Raw genomic sequence first — 22,528 nt, forward strand, 5'->3', positions numbered from 1 at the left:
TGCAACCAGTTCGAAAAGATGAAAGAGGTAACAGCAATCTAGGTTTGTTCAATATATCCTATCAGTTGCATGACACGGTGATCTTTTACATTTTATAGCAATGTCTTTGATCCTGCTTCACAGCTACCCAATGAAGGAGCAGCACTCCAAAAGCTGGTGCTTTCAAATAAACTTGGTGTTGTGAGAGTTTTTATATTTTATCCACCCCAGTCCAAAACCGGCACCTCCACATCTAGTGAACACAGCCCAAACGTCCCAGTGCTGCCAGGAAACTTTACAATGCTGATGAAATGATACAGCACCTGCACTCACGAAAAATTTACAATTTCTAATGATACTAGCTACTCATTCACTGCTCCATCTGATACACAACATTGGAACTTAGTGCAGGAGGCTGAAAGAAATGAGCAGCTTTAATACTAAAAACTCTTGGAGCTCAAAACTTTCAATGAGAATATAAGCCCGGTGGTAAGTTCAGGTAATCTTTATTGTGACCCAACTTTGTTACAGCTTCAGATCTCCCCCAGCAAAAAGGTAGAGAAAAAGTAGCTACTTTTCAAACAGCTCAAGACCAAAGTGCACACACATCCCCCCACACCCACACTTTCCTTAGTATTGGTCAATACCGAGTTGTCCCTTTGTGATTGGATCCTTGGTACAGCCTTAACCTGTGGGAAGTATTGCCTCACTCAGTAATTTCAACCTGTATCCAAGTAAGTTGGATGGGCAGTGTCGAGTCAACCAAACTGCTGTGGGTCTGGAGTCACGTGTAGGCCAGACCGGGTAAAGGATGCAGCTGGAACGACTGAGTGAATGCTTTCCCACAAAGGCAGTTTCCTCCCCTAAAAAGGATGTGAGTGAATCAGATGAGGGTTTTCTCCAACCACCGCCCCGCCCCCACAAATAATGGTTTCACCGTTAGATTCTGAACTCCAGTTTCTGACCAAATTCTAATTCCGCCATCTGCCGCGGCTGGATTCGAACCCAGCAGCCCCAAAACTGGGTTGATAGTCCAGTCGATAATGGCACTCGGCCGTCGCCCCTTCACTGCATCCACAGTTAGGAGGAGCAGGTGAAGCCCTTCTCGCACTGAGAGCGGGCGAACGGCCTCTCCCCGGTGTGGAGCCACTGGTGGGTCAGCAGCTTAATCGAGCAGGTGAACCCCGTCCTGCACTTGGGACCCCTGAAGGGGCTCTCCCCCTAGTGGAGCCGTTCGTACCTCCGCAGGTGGCTCAGCTGACTGAACCCCTCCCCACATTCTGAGCAGCTGAAAGGCCTCTCCCCCGTGTGGATCCGCTGGTGGGTCAGCAGGGTGGAGGCCTGGGTAAAGGCCTTTCCGCACTTGGGGCAGCTGAATGGCCTCTCCCCCGTGTGGATCCTCCGGTGCCTCAGCAGGGCAGAGGCCTGGGTAAAGGCTTTTCCACACGTGGGGCAGCTGAATGGCCTCTCCCCCGTGTGGACCCGCCGGTGCATTAGTAGGTTGGAGGAATTGCTAAAGGCCTTCCCGCACTCTGTGCAGGGGAATGGCCTCTCCCCCAAGTGAATCTGCTGGTGTCTCAGCACGTTGGAGGCCTGGGTAAAGGCCTTCCCGCTGAACGGCCTCTCCCCCATGTGAACCCACCAGTGGGTCAGTAGGTTGGAGGAATTGCTGAAGGCCTTCCCACACTCGGGGCATCTGAACGGCCTCTCCCCCATGTGAACCCACCAGTGGGTCAGTAGGTTGGAGGAATTGCTGAAGGCCTTCCCACACTCGGGGCAGCTGAAGGGCCTCTCCCCCGTGTGGATCCGCCGGTGGGTCAGCAGGGCGGAGGAATCACGAAAAGCCTTCCCGCACTCAGGGTAGCTGAAGGCCCTCTCCCTCATGTGAATCCGCTGGTGGGTCACCAGGTTGGTGGAATCGCTGAAGCCCTTCCCGCAATCGGGGCAGCTGAAGGGCCTCTCCCTTGTGTGAATCCGCTGGTGCCTCAGCAGGGTGGAAGAATTGCTGAAGCCCTTCCTGCAGACAGAGCAGAAGAACGGCTTCTCCCCAGTGTGGCTGCGCCGATGAGTCTCCAGGACAGACGGGACATGGAAACGTTTCCCGCAGTCGCCACACTTCCACAGTTTCTCTACGGGGCAGGATTCCTCGGGTTTCTCCATGGCCAACGCTTCAGCCACGCACAAACATGTGTGGAGCCCCTCCCCACTGTGAATTTCTTTTTCCAGGTCGTATAAATGCTTCAGGCTCCACACAGTGCGCTGCAACAGTATGGTCTCTCATCCAGTCCCACTGATGCTGAAAACGTACTCAAACTGGAACCAAAAAGCTTTGTTCTTTCTCACAGAATCATAGTTGGAAAATTATTGTCGTTCCGATGGAATGAGTGACTGTCAGACATTGATGTCAAAGCGAGGACTGCAAACAATGGAGAGTCCTTCATCTGTTGATTTTGAAACTTCTGTCTTCTGATTGTCCAATACTCTGTTAAAAAGAGATTACAAAAGTAATCATTGTCAGTGCGGTGTAGAAATTCAGAACAAGGAATTCTACTTTCTGCGGAATATTTTTTCTTTCGTTATTCCACCATCCCACACTCTCTCTCCACCTCTGTTCTCACTCTGCTCTAACTAATTCTCCTGAAGATGCTGATTCAGGATCTTACAGGGGCATTAAAGCAAAAACGTCAAGACTAATATCAAGATAAATCCACCTGAAAGTTAATATCTTTCACAACACTGGGATACTGCTGAGAGCGAGCAGGTCTGCCCCTCAGGTCCCTATTAAATCATTCCCCTCTCAGCTCAAACGTATGTCCTCTAGTTCTGACTCCCATACCCAGGGGAACAGACCTTGGATATTCACCCAATCCATGCCCCTTATGAAAATCCATCAGACAATAGACAATAGGTGCAGGAGTAGGCCATTCTGCCCTTCGAGTCAGCATCATCATGGCTGATCATCCACAATCAGTACCCTATTCCTGCCTTATCCCCATAACCTTGGATTCCACTATCCTTAAGAGCTCTATCCAACTCTTTCTTCAAAGTATCCAGAGACTTGGCCTCCACAGCCTTCTGGGACAGAGCATTTCATACACCCACCACACTCTGGGTGAAGAAGTTTCTCCTCAACTCTGTTGTAAGTGGCCTACCCCTTGTTTTTAAACTGTGTCCTCTGGTTCAGCACTCGCCCATCAGCGGAAACATGCTTCCTGCCTCCAGAGTGTCCAATCCTTTAATAATCTTATAGATCTCAATCAGGTCCCCTCTCAGCCTTCTAAACTCAAGTGTATACAAGTCCAGTCGCTCCAATCTTTCGCGTAAGATAGTCCCGCCATTCTGGGAATTGATCTTGTGAACCTATGCTGCATTCCCTCAATAGCCAGAATGTCTTCCCTCAAATTTGGAGACCAAAACTGTGCACAATATTCTGGTGAGGTCTCACCAGGGCCCTGTACTGCTGCAGAAGGACCTCTTTGTTTCTATACTCAATTCCTCTTGTTATGAAGGCCAGCATGCTATTAGCTTTCTTCACCGCCTGCTGTACCTGCATGCTTGCTTTCATTGACTGATGTACAAGAACACCTAGATCTCCTTTACCTAACTTGACTCCATTGAGGTAATAATCTGCCTTCCTGTTCTTGCCACCAAAGTGGATAACCACACATTTATCCACATTATACAGCATCTGCCATGCATCCGTCCACCCACCTAGTCTATCCAGGTCACCCTGTATTCTCCTAACACCCTCTTCACATTTCACCCTGCCACCCAGCTTTGTGTCATCAGCAAATTTGCTAATATTACTTTTAATACCTTCATCTATATCATTAATGTACATTGTAAAAAGCTGCAGTCCCAGCACTGATCCCTGCAGCACACCACTGGTCACCACCTGCCATTCTGAAAGGGAGCCGTTTCTCACTATTCTTTGTTTCATGTCAGCCAACCAATTTTCAGTCCATGTCAGTATTTTGCCCTCAATACCAAGTGCCCTAATTTTGCTCACTAACCTCCTATGTGGGACTTTATCAAAGACTTCCTGAAAGTTCAGGTATACTACATCCACTGGATCTCCCTTGTCCATCTTCAGAGTTACATCCTCAGAAAATTCCAGAAGATTAGTCAAGCATGATTTCCCCTTCATAAATCCATGCTGACTCTGACCTATCCTGTTACTGCTATCCAGATGTCGTAATTTTGTCCTTTATAATTGACTCCAGCATTTTTCCCACCACTGAGGTCAGCCTAACTGGTCTATAATTCTCTGTTTTTCTCTCTCCCTCCTTTCTTAAAAAGTGGGACAACATTAGCCACCCTCCAATCTGCAGGAACTGATCCTGAATTTATAGAACATTGGAAAATGATCACTAATGCATCCACGATTTCTAGAGCCACCTCCTTCAGTACCCTGGGATGCAGACCATCAGGTCCCGGGGACATATCGGCTTTCAGATCTAACAGTCTCTCCAACACCATTTCCTGCCTAATACAAATTCCCTTCAGTTCAGGCCCTTCAGCCACTATTACATCTGGGAGATTGCTCGTGTCTTCCCCAGTGAAGACAGATCTAAAGTACCAATTCAACTCTTCTGCCATTTCTTTGTTCCTCGTAATAAATTTACCCGTTTCTGTCTTCAAGGGCCCAATTTTAGTCTTAACTATTTTTTTCTTTTCGCATACCTAAAAAAGCCTTTACTATCCTCCTTTACATTTTTGGCCAGTTTACCTTCGTACCTTATTTTTTCTTTGCATATTTCCTTTTTAGTTATCCTCTGTTGTTCTTTAAAAGCTTCCCAGTCCTCCAATTTCCCACGCATCTTTGTTATACTTTTTCCCTTTTGTCTTTACATGGTCCTTAACTTCCCTCGTTAGCCACGGCCACCCCTGCCTCACCTTTCTTCCTTTCTGGAATGAACTGATCCTGCATCTTCTGCATTATACCCAGAAATACCTGCCATTGTTCCTCCACTGCCATCCCTGCTAGGGGATTGCACCATTGAACATTGGAGGTATGAGGGAGGAGCTGGCCAGTTTCCCTTATTCAACTGAAATATTCTCACTTCTGATTCTACCCTCTCCCTTTTCTAACTGCAGATTAAAGTTTATTGTATTGTGGTCACCACCTCCTAATGGCTCCTTTACTTCGGGATCCCTGATCAAATCTGGTTTGTTGCACAACACCTGGTAGGCTATAGCACAAGCTATTCTAAGAATCTATCTCGGAGGCACTCCACAAACTCCCTTTCTTGGGGCCCAGTACCATTCTGATTCTCCAAGTCTACCTGCATGTTGAAATCCCCCATAACAACTGTACTAATATCTTTGCTACAGGCCAATTTCAACTCCTTATTCAACTTATATACTACATCCAGGCTACTGTTTGGAGGCCTGTAGATAACTCCCATTAGGGTCTTTCTACCGTTAGAATTTCTCAGTTCTAGCCATACTGACTCTACATCCCCTGATTCTAGGTCCCCCCCGTGCAAGGGACTGAATATCATTCCTTACCAACAGGGTTACCCCACCCTCTCTGCCAGTTAGTCTGTCCTTATGATAGCACGTATTACTTGAATATTCATTTCCCAGGCTCTGTCCACTTGAAGCCACATCTCAGTTATCACCGTATCATTGTAACTGCCAATTTCCAAATGAGTCTCAAGCTCATCCACCTTATTTCTAATGCTTTGTGCATTCATATTTAATATTTTTAATTTGTTACTCCCCTCACCCTTCCTATCAATCCCTATTTCCATGACCTTACGGCATGATCCTTTTGAGTTTTCTGCTCCATTGATTCCATTGTCTTTCTTGACTTCTCTTGTTCTAACTTTCTTCTTAAACTTCCAGTTTGTCCCCTCCCTCCCGCTATTTAGTTTAAACACAGCTGTGTTGCAGTGGCAAACCTACCTGCCAGAATGCTGGTCCCCCACCTATTAAGGCGCAACCCATCCCTCTTGTATAATTTATCCTTACTGCTAAACATCAGCCTCTCATGCTCCAGGGAAAATATCCCTGGCCTATCCACCCTCCCCTGTAACTCAAACCCTCCAACCCTGGCAACAGCCTTGTAAACCTTTTCCAACTCCTTTCAAAGCTTCACAACATCTTGCCTCTAGCAGAGAGACCAGAACTGAATGCAGTATTCCAAAGGTGGTCTCACCAATGTCCTGTACAGCTCCCAATCCCTGTACTCAATTGTCTGACCAATAAAGGAAAGCATCCCAAACGCTTTCTTCACTATCTTCCTGAGACTCCACTCTCAAGGAACTATGAAACTGCACATTTGGATAAGTACATGAATAGGAAAGGTTCGGAAGGATATGGCCCAATCTAAGTGGGACTAGCTTAGTTTCTGAATATAGTCAGCATGGATTAGTTGGACTGAAGGGTCTGTTTCTGTGCTGTCTGACTAACTGTTCTGTACTGGTCTTGAAATCATTTTCTTGCCTTCCCCCACAAACATCCACTTCTTTGTTGTTCCAAAATCAGATGAACTCAGCCTTGAATATATTCAATGACCCCCTAACTGCAGGAAGACATCCCCACGTCTGAACTCAATTCCTCTTGCTAATATACCACTTGCCTTGCTGATTGCTTGCTGCACCTTAGATTAGATTAGATTACTTACAGTGTGGAAACAGGCCCTTCGGCCCAACAAGTCCACACCGACCCGCCACCCACCCATACCCCTACATATACCCCTTACCTAACACTACGGGCAATTTAGCATGGCCAATTCACCTGACCCGCACATCTTTGGACTGTGGGAGGAAACCGGAGCACCCGGAGGAAACCCACGCAGACACGGGGAGAACGTGCAAACTCCACACAGTTAGTCGCCTGAGTCGGGAATTGAACCCGGGTCTCCAGGCGCTGTGAGGCAACAGTGCTAACCACTGTGCCACCGTGCCGCCCACCTATCTGACAACTGGCAGTGATTGGTGTAGGAGGACGCTGAGGCCCCTTTGCACATCCACACATCATTCCTGGTGAAGGGCTGGTGCCTGAAACATCAACTCTCCTGCTCCTCAGATGCTGTCTGACCTGCTGTGCTTTTCCAGCACCACACTTTTCGACTCTGATCTCCAGCATCGGAAATTCACCTCCTTTCTGCTTTTTTTTTCCACAGCAAAGGCTGTAACTTGACATTGTGGCACTCCATTTGCCATGTGTTTGCCAACTGTGGTCTTCTCTACATTGTGGAGACTTAGCATAAACTTGGGAAACGGTTCGCCGAGCATCGCAGCTGGGTCCACAGAAGCCGACTGGATCTCCCAGTTACCACCCAATTTAATTCCCCTTCCAAATATGACCATCTTTGGCCTCTTCCATTGCCATAACAAAGCAAACTGCAAATTGGAGGAACAACACCTCATCTTGTGCCTGGGCAGTCTGCAGCCCTGAGGATCAACATTGAGTTCTCCAATTTCAAATCACCTCCCTTCACCACTCTGGAAAAAGGTGGTGAGAAAAAAAAGAGTACCATGCTCAGAGATGTTGGACAGGGGAGGGGCTTTGCAGTCTGGGGTGAAGCTCAATCTTCATTCAGAGAGAGAGAGAGGGGAGCAATGGCAGCTTTAGAAGCTCATGGTCCAACTTTTGTATTTAGACAATAGAAGGGGGGGTCTGATAGGCAGGAAGACAATTCCAACTCTGGACTCCTCCCGTCAGTTAAACTTGTATGTCTGATGATTTCGCTGTATGGGATATTGACTGTGTACATTATGCAATTCACAGTGGCGCCCGTTTGGTCGCCGACTTTCACCTGACGGCTTGGTGACATCCTCGCCTCCAACAACGAGCTCAAAGGGTTAGCCGCCGGTGTCTTATTTGTCAGGAACATAACCCCAGAAAAGGCTTGCCTTGCACTCCGGGTAGAACTCCCTTGCAGGAGGGTCCCTTTGAGACAATTCAACTGGACTTCATTGAGTTTCAGAAATGTCAGTGCTATAAATATGTTTAGCTTCTTGTTGATGACTTTTCTAAGTGAATTGAAGCCTACCCTTCCCCTAACACTGCTGCTGAGACTGTGGTGAAGATTTTGCTTAAGGAAATTATTCCCTGCTTCGGTATACCTGCGTGCATTAGCTTGGACAATGGACCGCACTTTGTTGGTAATAGTAATGAAGAACTCTTGATAAAGTACAGATTTGAGACAGCCCAAGGAATTCCTTATGAACTCAACTTGCAAGCCTCTCTTGGTTCATCCTGGAGATCGTACCTTTGGTAGTCTGGAATTTAAAAAAACTCTTGCAGACAGTTTTAGTTTAATTTCAATCATCCCCTTCATTTACCAACAGCATCACTGTTACAACATAACATTGATACCTATAAGCCAGGCGAACTGGATTCTAATAACCCAGGAGAGTAGGACATTGTTCTTCCTTCAAGAGCCCTGGCAGGCTACTCTGTTGTACTATCACAACCAGACTACCTTTATACACAAGTTTACATAGGCTGTACTGTCACAAACACAAAAAGTTAACAAAAGCACTGCATGTTCTGAACTAGACAGATAATAGTGAAGGACAATAATTCAAGGGAGAAGTCAATTGATAGGGAGTTCCATTTTGAGGTCAGAATCAAACATTGTTATTAATTTCACAAAGGAACAGCCGTGTATGTTATCACTCGGTGTCCTGTTTGTACAGATTCACTGATGTTCAGGCAAACATTCTTAATTGTCTTACTCTTCCTGCCTATTTTCTATTGTGCAGCAAATGTGTTGTATAATTCAAAATTAAACATTTTAGTCAAAATGTTAAAGGATAACTTTTGCAATACTGTATGAGCACTCCTGCCACCTGTTTGCTGATGTCTTTTAACTCTACTGCAGGGTCGTATGAGAATTGCTTTAATGGAACCAGCTATGGGTGTACATGTTCCACATAACATCTCCTGCCTATTTGAGACTTGTCTCACCCACTCCTGTAAGACAAAGGGGCCATATACCTCCTGCCCGTATAGACAAACAGCTTGCGTTCCACTGGCTGGGATACAGCAGGTCTTATGCGGCATAAGTAACTATACCCATCTCCATGTACGGACTCGGAACGGAATCCTTCCCTTGCGCATTTATGCTTCATTTTTCTTTTCAGAGCTCATACTGTCACCAAGATCACTTGCAATAGAGTTAAGGGAGACTCTAATGGGAACAGAATTCTGAGGACCATTGTCTACCAGATGTACAGCACAGAAACAGGCCCAACTCATCCATGCCGATCAGATATCCTAAATCAATCTGGTCCCATTTACTAGCACTTGGCCCATATCCCTGTAAACCCTTCCTATTTGTGAAGGGCACTGCTCGTCACTGGCCACTCGGGTGTTTCCTTTCTTCCTGGTGTTGGAAATTGAATAAAGATTCGTACATACACCTTGTGTCTCACACCTGCACACACACAACATGGGTGCTGGGGAAAAAATAAGCACTACCGCAATTAGGCGGTAGCGTGGGGATTAAAAGGAAAAAAAAATTAAAAAATAAAAACGAGTGACAGACATCCTGTTCACTCAGAGCTGCCAATTAATAAAAAATAATAAACCCTTCCTGTTCATTTACACATCTACATGCTTTTTAAATCTGGTTGTGATCATACCAGCCTCCACCACTTCCTCTGGCAGCTCATTCCTTACATGCATTGCCCTCAACATAGGCATTGCCCCAAAGGTCTCTTTTAAATCTTCTCCACACCCTCACCCGAAACCTAAACCTATTACCCTGTAGTTCTGGACTTCCTCCATCCCAGGGAAAACACCTTGTCTATTTATCCTATCCATGCCCCTCATGATTTTATAGAAATTAGTAGAGTCACCCTTCAGCCTCTGGCCCTCGAAGGAAAACAGCCCAACCCTGTTCAACTCAAACCCTGACAACATCCTTGTCAATCTTTTCTGAATCCTTTCTGGTTTCACAACATCATTCCTCTAGCAGAAAGGCCAGAACTGCACACAACATTCCAAAAGTGGCCTAACTTGGTGCAGCTACAACATAACTTCCCAACTCATCTACTCAATTAAAGGATTGAGAAAGTTTTCAAAACCTACAAAAGACACTGGAGACAGAATGGAGGAACTTTTACGGGTCAGCTTGGACGTCAGGCGGGGGGATGGGAATGAGGAAAGGAAGCTGAATGTGCTGGAGCCAAGGTGGAGGAAGAACAGAGGATGCAAAACCGGCTTGAAGCTGCAATGAGGAATATTGCATGTGCTGTACTTGTACCTGTTGCAGTTAATGGTGGGAATCGGGTGCATTTTAAACATCAAAACAGAAAAGATATCCAGCCCTCCCCCTTCCCAACCTCTATCCTTCCGTCCCTCTTCACTGGGGTAATTAAGAAACCGACCTGAGTTTGCAGAGGCTGCTCCCTCCCTGAATTCACTCCAGTTGCAACAAGAGAACAAACTTCCCCTCCGGCCCTCCCAGGATGAGGAGTTGCCCAGAGGGAGGGGGTGTCACTCAAACTGACAGGGCCACTTCCGCCTCGTAACGTCACTAAAGGGGCGGGAAAGTGGCGGGGCGAGGTTGCCAGCGTGCCCCCTCACTGCACCTGCGCGGCCCTGCAGCAGAAGGGGAGGAGAATCCCTTCCCTTCAGGGAATCCCCACTTTTTTTATTTCAAATATATACTTTATTCATAAAATAATTTGATGGTCTGTACAACTGGTCATGCCATGCATATGTAAACATTTACATACAGAGATCAGAATTTATCATTTTATACAGGTCTGTACATTTTTCAATCATATGCCCATACAATTAGCTGAGGCGTCAGCAGAGCCCAAATGACTGTGTGGGCCCCCTGTTCTTCATTAGGCAGGCATATGTTACACGGTGGTCTTTCCCCACCGTCCCTTGGCGGCAGCTGCCCCAAGCTTCAGTGCGTCCCTCAACACGTAGTCCTGGACCTTGGAATGTTCCAGTCTGCAACACTCAGTCGGGGTCAGCTCCTTCAGCTGGAAGATCAACAGGTTTCGGACCGCCCAGAGAGCATCCCTTCAGGGAATCCGCACAGTGTAGAAGCAGGCTATTCTGTCCCACGAGTCCACACTGACCCTCCCAAGGGTGACCCTCCCACACCTATTCCCCCACGCCATTGCTCTACATTTAACCCTGAGTAATACACCTAACCTGCACATCCCTGGATATTATGCGGAATTTGGCATAGCCAATCTACCCAAACCTGCACATCCTTGGGTACTATGGGTAATTTAGCATGACCAATCCACCCTTTACTGCACATCCTGGGCACTATGGGTAATTTAGCATGACCAATCTACCCATACCTGCACATCCCTGGGCACTATGGGTAATTTAGCATGACCAATCCACCCTTTACTGCACATCCTGGGCACTATGGGTAATTTAGCATGACCAATCTACCCAAACCTGCACATCCCTGGGCACTATGGGTAATTTAGCATGACCAATCCACCCTAACCTACACATCCCTGGGCACTATGGGTAATTTAGCATGACCAATCCACCCTAACCTACACATCCCTGGGCACTATGGGTAATTTAGCAGGGTCAACCCACCCTAATCTGGGCAAAGTTAAAAACCACACAACACCAGGTTTTGTCCAACAGGCTTCTTTGGAACCAGCAGCTTTCAGACTGCTGCTCCTCCATCAGGTGGTTATGGAGAATAATATCACAAGACACAGAATTTATAGCAAAACATTCTAGTGTCCTGCCACTGAAATGATACATTGAACAAACCTGGATTGTTAAATTTTTCATCTTTTCAAATGGGTTGAGGTATCATTACTGTGTAAATCCCACATTTTCTGTCTGTCACCTTCTCAAGGTAACTCAAGGTTTTACAGCAAAATGTGACATCTCAACTCAGACAATGCATTAAAGGTGTGAGGTCAGAGTCTTCTCTGTCCTGGTCTTGAGTCAGACTGATTCTATTTCCAAAGCAAAATTCACAAAATATTGCATGTATTGACTGCTTACAGATTGTGCATTTTTTGAGCAAAATAGAATGTATCGCAGATACACATTCACTGCTTTGGACTTCTATGTGTGCATATGCGCATGAGAGAGTGAGAGTGAGTGTGAGAGAGAGAGAGAGAGAGAGAGAGAGTGAGATTGCTAACCACCTCCTTGCCTGGTCAGCCTTTTTCCATGTCTACAACCTGCTTTTATAGAATCACCTCACGTACATTGTTATGAATATTGTCTAATAAGAGTAGATGTATTTCGTAGATGAATCAAAACCATCCCAATGGCTGAAACAGCTGACACTCTAGTGTTGGACAAGTGGGAAATATTTGCATCAGTTAACCAAAACTCTTCAGAGTTTACGTTCACGGGTCCGCCAAGCCTCAGCATTAGGAGTGGGGCATATTGGAGCTGAAATGGAAAGGCCCATTCCTAGTCCTACTGGTTACTCATTCAGCAGTCAAGGTCATGGGCGGCACGGTGGCACAGTGGTTAGCATTATTGCCTCACAGCGCCAGAGACCTGGGTTCAATTCCCACCTCAGGCGACAGACACACAGACTGTGTGGAGTGTGCACATTGTCTGCGTGGGTTTCCTCCGGGTGCTCTGGTTTCCTCCCACAGTCCAAAAACGTGCAGGTTAGGTGAATTGACCATGCTAACTTGTCTGTAGTGTTAGGTGCAGGGATAAATGTAGGGGAATGGATCTGGGTGGGTTGCGCTTCGGTGGGTTGGTGCGGACTTGTTGGTCCGAACGGCCTGTTTCCACACTGAGTAATCTAATCTAGTCATGGGGAGGCCGCATGGACACACACAACACAATGCAAATGAGCACCGCCTCCTGGAGGAACACCAGGGCCACATTTTCAGCCTTCATCCATGAATGGCTTAGCCTGATTATTCTGCCTTTTACTGCACTCATTCTTATCTTTCTTTCACTAACTATGTTTGATTGGGCCTGATAACCTCTAGTAAACAGAAATTACAGTTTAATACTTTTCTTTATGCACAGAGGTCAACCACTCCAGCTGCTGGCTATGTGCCTATATCCCCATCCATCCCGAACTCGGACCAAGCGAGCCCTTATGCAATTTGAGTGACTTGAAGCTTTCTTTCCCCCTGCCTTTGGAACTGCTCGATTGGAAATCAAAGTCACCCCGCAGACAATCCCGTGCTCAGCTCAGTTCACTGTTGTGGCCCTCCTCTCCAGCGAACTCCCAGTTGCCGAGATTTCCCCTTCCTGATGGAATCCCTGATGATGATTTCCAATCCCAGGAGCCTTCTGCCCCTGTCCTTACTGAACCAGAGGACTACCAGTCCGATCTCCAAACACCACCTCCTGACAATCCCCCTTGCTCTGGGTATAATCCTCCTTTTACTGACACCCACAGTCTCCTGTTTTTAATTAAAAAAAGGAGGGATTGTGGGAGAATTTGATCAAAATTGACACAAAACTGCATGGAAGCCATTTTATCACAAAGCAATGTTTAGAGGAAAATGTAGCCTGTTAACATAATGCTGTCTGAGCCCTGGCTAAGGAATTCTGTTTTGATAGCCTAACCTTGTAGCTGCAGTCTGTCTCTCCTCCTCAGGCCATTAGACTGTGCTGCTTCATAGAATGATGGATTGGTTCTCTCTGTCCCTTATTAGTAATTCGAGCCTAGCTGAACCTGCAGTATAAAGAAAACATTCAGTTTTGTAGACATTAGAGAGTAAACATCTGGACAATGTATGTGAACCTTACAACTGCCCCTCAGTTGCATAATTAATGGAGAGTGGGGCTTGTGTTTTAGCATAAAACTTGTAACATTCTGTATTTTATTAGAATAGGTCAGACATTGTTTTGAACGAAGAAGTATTCCCCATGGCAACGAATAAAGCTAGTTAATTACTCAAAGTCTCCTCTCCTGACTACTTTGCTTTAAACGATTTGACACACGAATTACTTTGTCCCAACAATACTAATTGTTACATCGAAGGGAGAGAGAATTCCTCAAGTAGGGCACTCTCAGAATCCTGGGAGACCCCTATTTCTGGTTTACTTCCTAATGAACAAACGTTAAGCATTTATTTATTTCTGATTTTGTTTCATTTTTCTTGCTTGATTCCCTGCTGTGACTACACTCTGTGCCTGGATGGGTGACAGGCTGAGAGATTGTGGGTTGGCTCTCGATTGACTGAATGTTTTCTTGTTCTGGAAGTTGTAAAAGAGGCATGAAAGCTTCAGCAGAAGTCCAGCAGAGCTGAGGACAGACTGACATCTTACTCTGTGGGAACAGGGAGATCAGAGGACAGAGAAATCAGGCCCTGAAACCCGGGCTGAAACCAGACTACCATGTGCTCAGCGCTTTGATTAGTAATGCCAACCCTCTGCCTTTACCTCGCTTCCCATCTGACTACATTTCAATATCCACGATCCAATCCTTGTCATCCTGAAGCCATGTCTCTGTAAGGAGTCTCAGATCATAATTATTCACTTCAATGTGTGCAGTCAATTCATTCACTTTTGTTACAATGCAGCACATATTCAGACTCACCATGTATTATTTCAATTTTTGTGATATTAGTATTCAGTTTCAATTGCTGATACATTTACTCTCCTTGTCCTTTTCTGTTGTTCTCTGATGTTCATTTTCCACGTCACTACATTGCTCACCAGCCATGATTTGGATTGGCCATGCTAAATTGGCCACAGTGTCCAGGGATGTGGCAGGTTAGGTGGGTTAGCCATGGGAAATTGTCAGGAAGAAGATTGCAGGTTAGGAAGGCTTCACCGCCTTCCTAACCTGCAATCTTCTTCCTGACCTCTCCACCCCCACCCCACTCCAGCCTATCACCCTCACCTTGACCTCCTTCCACCTTTCACATCTCCATCACCCCTCCCCCAAGTCCCTCCTCCCTACCTTTTATCTTAGCCTGCTGGACACACTTTCCTCATTCCTGAAGAAGGGCTGATGCCCAAAACATTGAATTTCCTGTTCCTTGGATGCTGCCTGACCTGCTGCGCTTTTCCAGCAACACATTTTCAGCTCTGATCTCCAGCATCTGCAGACCTCACTTTCTCCTCCTAGCCATGGGAAATGCAGGGTTATAGTTTCATAGTAATAGAAGCAGGGATAGGCCATTTGGCCCTTCCAGCCTGCTCCGCCATTCATTAAGATCATGGCTGATCTATCCATTGTCCAAGCTTCTCCTCCCTGCATTGTCCCAACTACCCTTAATTTCTAGACTCAGACACTCGGCCTTGCAGCTGTACTACTACCTGATAAACAAATTCTTTCCTTCCATGGGAATATCCTTCTCTTTGCAAGGACCTATTGCACACTTATCAGCTACTAAGCAACACCATCCAGACACTACGTCGCTGGGCAAAGTGACTTAGTTGCTCAATATCCTGCAATTAACAGTTTGCTAAATTGTTAAATGACTGTAGCCTATATAAGTCACATAACTCTGTTTCTCGTCGGAGTGACTTGTGACTGTTAGGTCGACTTGGCTCTCCCCGTGAACTCCCGAATAAACAGTCAAGGTCTGTGTGTCATGATTACTTATCCAATACTTATTGGACTACTACGAGCAAGTCACCCACAGCATAATCCACTTCCATCCCCAACATGGATTAAGAGGCCACCCTTTTTTGCCAGACAAGTAAATGTATCAAGCTCAGGAAACAAAGCCTGTCAAACATTAACAGGCACAGATCTAAACCAACCTTTTCCAGAATCTGTCCCTTCCCCTCGATTGACTTCCTTTTCTCCTCAGCTCCTACAAACCAACAACTGAACCCAAGGATGAGAAAAGAAATGGGAAAGTGGGCGAGAAAAGAGAGGGCGGTACTCCCACATGTTAAACAGAGGAAGGAAGTTGCAGTCTGTACTGAAGTTCATTCAGAGAGAGAGAAACAACAGAACTCCAGAAGCTCATGGTCGAACTTCCGCATTCAGACAATGGCGGGGGTTTTAATTGGCAGGAGGACCAGACTCCTTCCGGTCCTCCTGGGATTCCCAAAGGTTGATCGCACCGTCCATCAGAACGACGAGGGGCGGGGCCCCATTCCGATCTCACACATGCGCACCACGAATATTGCTCACAGCCGATAGAGCAGTATCTGGGTCGCATGGGATTGTGGGTATTACATCAGTCATGAAAGAGATGAAATCAAGAGTCCCATATGCCCTCTTAACCGTCCTTTTTCATGTGTTCATGACGTACACGTCAGGAGCCAATATTTAATCGATTGTCAATTGATCCACTGAGTGAAACACTACAGGTTTTTAACTCGAAACTCTATTTCCAATTCAGTTTCAGCAAATCGCTCTTTGTCCGTCTTCAAATAAGGACCAAATCAAAGCCCGACGTCTGTTCCACTGAACGTTGATTTTTTTTTTAGTTTGCAGATTCCAACCATTTATTAAAAGTTACTCATGGTACATGAGCATTGCTGGCTGGCCAGCATTTAGTTCCGCTTGAAAAGTTAATGGTGACCTGCCTTCTTCAACTGCTGTGGTCCACACGCTGTAAGGTGATCCATAATGTCCTTATGGAGGGTATTCCAGGATTTAGACCCAGCAACACTGAAGGAACAGCAATATATTTCCAAGTCAAGATGGTGAGTGGCTTGGAGGGGTACTTGCAAGACGTTGTGTTCCCAAGTATCTGTTGCCCTGGTCCTTCTAGATGGAAGTGGTTGTTGGTTTGGAAGGTATTTTCTAAGTATCTTTGGTGAATTTCCATGGTACATCTTGTACACCGTACACACTCCTGCTTCTGAACAGTGGGCAGAGGGAGTGGATGTATGTGGAGATGATGTCAATCAAGCAGGCGACTTTGTCCTGGATGGTATCAAGCTTTTTGAATGTTGTTGAAGCTGCACCCATCCAAGCTGGTGGGAGAGTAGTCCATTACACTGCTGACTTGTGCCTTGTAGAAGATGGGCAGGGTTTGGGGAGTTCCTCGTCACAATATTCCTGACCTGTTGCCTGCTCTTATTGCCATTGTGTCTGTTGTTAGTCTAGTTGAGTTTCTAGTCATTTGTAAACCCCAAGGATGTCGATAGTGGGGTGTTTAGTGACAGTAACACTGTTGAACATCTCGGGGCAGTGGTCAGATTATCTCTTTTGGGGATGAGTCATTGTTTGGCATTGGCGTGGCATATATGTTACTTGCCACTCATCAGCCCATTGGGTATTGTTAAGATCTTGTTGCATTTCAAACTGAACTGCTTCAGTTTGTGAGGAGTTGTGAATCATGCTGAACATTGTACAATTATTGGTGAATATCACCACCTCTGACCTTATGATGGAGGAAGGTCATTGATGAAGATGGTTGAGCCTAAGACACTCCCCTATGAATTCCTGCAGAGACATCCTGGAACTGAGATGACTGACCTCCAACAACCACAGCCACCTTTCTATGTTCCAGATATACCTTAACAATTAAGATACACAGCAATTATTTTAAAACAAATTGAAGGAATACATACGAGACACCCCTCTTCTGGGAGACTCCAGTGTAAGTGTTTCTGGAACAGAAAAAATCTGATAAGTGTTGACTGTCACCAACCTTTTTGATCTTGGCCAGCCACCGCTCCCCCTGTCCATTCCTCCCATCACCCACAGCTCTCACTGTCCATTCCCCCCATCACCCACAGCTCCCACTGTCCATTCCCCCCATCACCCACAGCTCCCCCTGTCCATTCCCCCCATCACCCACAGCTCCCCCTGTCCATTCCCCCCATCACCCACAGCTCCCCCTGTCCATTCCCCCCATCACCCACAGCTCCCACTGTCTATCCCCCCCATCACCCACAGCTCCCAGTGTCTATTCTCCCCCGCCATCCACAGCACCCCTTGTCCATTCTCTCTCCATCCCCAGCTTCTTGTCCATTCTCCCTCTATACTCCAAACAGCCTGTCCATTCTCTCTCACGCAACCCTCTACAACCCTGTCGTTTCGTTCCTCACCCTCTGACTTCTGACTAGTCCTTCTACACACCCTCTGCCCCATCTATTCTCTCTCCACCACACCCTCTGCCCCCATCTATTCTCTCTCCACCACACCCTCTGCCCCCATCTATTCTCTCTCCACCACACCCTCTGCCCCATCTATTCTCTCTCCACCACACCCTCTGCCCCCATCTATTTTCTGTCACCACCACACCCTCTGCCCCCATCTATTCTCTCTCCACCACACCCTCTGACCCATTTCTATTTTTCCAAGCCCCCACCATCTTCTCTCCATCCATTCTCTCTTTCTCGCTCCCTCCACCATCTGCCACCCCCGCCCATTCTCTCTCCCCTGTTGTGGGGAAAAACACCAGGCTCGGAGTCAGAATTGGGGTTCAATGATTGCACAAGGAAATCCCGGAGCTCCGGGGAGAGAAAGACACCAACAGCACAGTGTCAGCTGCGAGACTTCTCTCGACCCAGAGCACACGTCAAGAAACTTTTATACATCTTGTGATACAATCGGTCAGGGATGAGATTATTGTCTTTGTAACATGATTTGTTTATGGTAGTCCTTGCAGAATCGTTGATAGTTGATGCAATCATTGTCAGTTCAGGCACAGCCTTTGTTAATTTCCGCACAGTCGTTGTCAGTTTCAGTGAAGACATTGTCCATTTCAATGTCTGCATGGAAATCCATTGTTGTAGTAATGGGCGCTAATTGCTCTTCCTGAGAAGGAGGATTCCTGCAGCCCTGGCTATTAGCATTTGGGATTGAGTCTGTATCAAGCTGTTAGCATTTCTGTAAGAGGTGTTGGTCGGACCCATTCACTTCGTCGGGCAGTGTTCATTACTCATGTGTATTCTCTCCCCCACCCGCCTTAAACTAATCACCTGGGTTATGAGTCCATTGTGCTGGCATTCTGGTGGCCCCCAGGCAGTGTCTGTATCTGCTCTGCTGTTTCTCTCAGTATTGTGATCCGGCGGCCATCTTGTGTGTCAAGTTGGCCAACTGATGGCTCAATGGCCATCTTGTGTATCCGTGTGCCTAGTGTCACCCTGGCCTGTGCCATCGCCCACTTCTCCGCCACGTCCATTCTCTCTTCCCCTGCCCAATCTCGCTATCAAACCCACTCATTTTCTCTCTCTCTGTTCTTCCCCACCCCTCCACACACACACACACACACACACACACACACACACACAGTTTCTCTCTACACCGTCCATTTTCTCCCTCTCTGTCCCACATCCATTCTGTCTCTTTTCTCCCCAGCCCCCACCACACCCGTCCTTTCTCGTGCCTCGAACCAGCTTTGACCGCTGTATCAAGCCCTTCAAAGGACACACACACACACACAAAATGGATGGTGATGAGTTTACCTGGGAGTCGCGATTGGTGAGAAATGGCTGATCTTCAAAATTGAGAATACCTAAAATGATATCTTCAGAAACATCATTAAAGTCTGAATGCACATTCAAGTTTTTCAAAGAGCTGCTGAAATCTTTCTGAAACTTTCACTGAAATAAGCGCAGTCAGGCCACTGCTCAGGAGAGGCTGGGAGGGGTGAATGGGCGAGACTGAGGAGTGCAGATGCTGGAGATTAGAGTCAAGATTAGAGTGGTGCTGGAAAAGCACAGTCGGTCAGGCAGCATTCGAGGGTTTTGTCTGAAACGTAGATTTTCCTGCTCCATGGATGCTGCCAGATCTGCTGTGCATTTCCAGCACCACTCTGATCTCGAATGTAACGGGTGAATGGCCTAGTCTTTGTCTTGTGAAGTTGTTCCAACTATCTAGAAATAGTGTCACAGAGCACAGAAACATACCCTTCTGTCTATGCAGACCAGATATCCTAAATTAATCTGGTGACCCATTTGCCAGTATTTGACCCCTTATCCCTCTGAATCTGTCCTATTCATATCCCCATCCAGATACATTCTAAATATTATCATTGTACTAGCCTCCACCACTTCCTCTGGCTGACACGCACCATCGTCTGCCCAAAATGATTACCCCTCAGAAACCTTTCCCCTCTCACCCTAAACCCATGCCCTCCAGTTCTGGACTTGCCCCCCAACCTGGGGAAAAGACATACAAAAGTTGAGCAGAGAGACAAAAGCAATACAATGTCGAATCACAGGGAAAAACAAATTGCAGCTCTAACCCTTTTTTCCTGTTGGCATTTGGACTCTTAAAATCTGCCAGTAACCCCAGCGAGCATACTGCGCATGTTTTCCGGTGTCAGCAACGAGTACGCATGCTCACCGGTGTCAGCAAAACTCGGCATGCTCATCGCGTTCCGCAAAAAAAGGCCTGCGACTTTCCTTTGATGGCCCAGTAGGGAACCCTGGAGGACCGGAAGGAGACTGGTCCTTCTGCCAATCAGAGCCACTGCATTGTCTGAATGCGGACGTTGGACAATGTGCTTCTGAAGCTGCTACTTTCTGAATCCACATTGAGCTTCACCCAGACTGCAAATTCCTTCCTCTATCTAAGAAATGTGAGTATGATACTCTCTTTTTTTCGCCCCCTTTTCCATTTCGTTTTCATTCTGGGATTCAATTGTTGATTTGCAGCAACTGAAAGGTAAGGGAGTGAAACCGGGGAGGGGACAGACTCTGGAAACGTGGTTGAGGTCTGTGTCTCAATTGGCAAAATAGACAGACAGGAGGCTGGAAGGACACAGCAAACCAGGCAGCATCAGGAAGTGGAGAAGTTGATGTTTCGCGTGTAACCCTTCTTTAGGACTGGGGATAGGTGCTGGGGCCCGGGCCGGGGGCTAAAGTGGGGATAAGTGAAGACAGGGAGTGGGAACGGCCTGATGAGTCAATGGGTGGAAGAAATCAGGTTCGTGAAAGAGAGAAGTGGAAATGAGGGGCACGGGGCTGAGAAGGGAGTCGGGGGATGGAAAGGAAGGTTATTTGAAATTGGAGAACTTGATGTTGAGTCCTGCAGGCTGTAGGCTGTCTGGGCGGAAGATGGGGTGTTATTCCCACAATTTGCGGTTTGTTTCGTTGTTGCAAGGGAGGAAGCCTAAGATGTTCTTGTCAGAAAGGGGGCGGGAAGGGGAATTAAAATGAGTGGTGACTGGGAGGTCTGGCCCAACATTTCAACTCCCCCTCCCACTCTGCCAAGGACATGGAGGTCCTGGGCCTCCTTCACCGTCGCTCCCTCACCATCAGATGCCTGGAGGAAGAACGCCTCATCTTCTGCCGTGGAACACTTCAACCCCAGGGCATCAATGTGGACTTCAACAGTTTCCTCATTTCCCCTTCCCCGACCTCACTCTAGTTCCAAACTTGCAGCTCAGCACTGTCCCCATGACCTGTCCGGACATGTCTTACCTGCCTATCTCCTTTTCCACCTATCTACTCCACCCTCTCCTCCCTGACCTATCACCTTCATCCCCTCTCCCACTCACCTATTGTACTCTATGCTAATTTCTCCCCACCCCCACCCTCCTCTAGCTTATCTCTCCACGCTTCAGGCTCTCTGTCTTTATTCCTGATGAAGGGTTTTTGCCCGCAATGTCAATTTCGCTGCTTCATGGATCCTGCCTGAACTGCTGTGTGCTTCCAACACCACTAATCCAGAAACTGGGAGGTCTGGTCAGCCTCTGCGGACTCGGCTGTGATACTCGCCAAACTGTTCCCTAAGTTTACACTCGGTCTTCCCGATGTAGAGAAGACCACAATTTACAAACACATGGCAAATGCAGTATCTCAATGTGAAGTTATAGCCATTGCTGTGAAAAAAAAGCAGAAAGGCGGTGTATTGTTTAAATGGTGATATATTGGGATGTGGAGAAAGTGAGAACTGCAATTGCTGGAGATTAGAGTCGAAGTGCGGTGCTGGAAAAAGGCAGTAGGTCAGGCAGCATCCGAGGACCGGGAGAGTCGACATTTCGCTCCCGAGCATTTAATCAGGAATGATGTGTGGATGTGCAAAGGGGCCTCAGTGTCCTTCTACACCAGTCACTGCCAGTTGTCAGACAGGTGAAAGTGAAGAGCCTTTGCCTGAAATGTCGATTTTCCTGTTCCTCAGATGCTGCCTGACCGGCTGTGCTTTTCCAGCACCACTCTAATCTAGACTCTGATTTCCAGCATCTGCAGTCCTCACTTTTGCCTGGACAGGTGCAGCAAGCAATCAGCAAGGCATGGGGTACATTAGCGAGAGGAATTGAGTTCAGAAGTGGGGATGTCTCCCTGCGTTAGGGGGTCATTGAACATTATCCAAGGCTGAGTTCATCTGAATTTTGAACACCAAAGAAGTGGATGTTTCTGGGGGAGGGCAAGTAAATGATTTAACACCAGTATAGAGTCAGACACCAACAGAACCAGATCCTTTAGTCAAACTAGTCTAAGGCCGACTATATTCACAAACTAAACTAGTCCCACCTACCTGTGTTTGGCCCATATTCCTCTGAACCTTCCCTATTCATATTTATCCAAATGTCTTTTAAACGTTGTTACTCAACCTGCATCCACATTCATCCCACATACAAACCACTCTGTGTAAAAAGAAAAGTGCCCTCCCCCCGCCTTTTTAAAATCTTTCTCCTCTCACCTTCAAATTTGCTGCCTAATCTTGAAACCCCCACCTTAGGGAAAGGATACCCAGCGGTCACCTCATCTACCCCTCGTGATTTTATAAACC

General features: G+C 46.9%; 1 pseudogene; it reads right to left on the reverse strand.

The window, feature by feature from the left end:
• The window catches only part of LOC132807247 (zinc finger protein 721-like), a 145,380-nt pseudogene extending 131,827 nt beyond the window's left edge, over positions 1 to 13,553 (reverse strand).
• Between the last annotated feature and the right edge of the window lie 8,975 nt (positions 13,554 to 22,528).

Source organism: Hemiscyllium ocellatum (assembly GCF_020745735.1).
Source record: "Hemiscyllium ocellatum isolate sHemOce1 chromosome 27 unlocalized genomic scaffold, sHemOce1.pat.X.cur. SUPER_27_unloc_11, whole genome shotgun sequence".
Lineage (NCBI taxonomy): Eukaryota > Metazoa > Chordata > Chondrichthyes > Orectolobiformes > Hemiscylliidae > Hemiscyllium > Hemiscyllium ocellatum.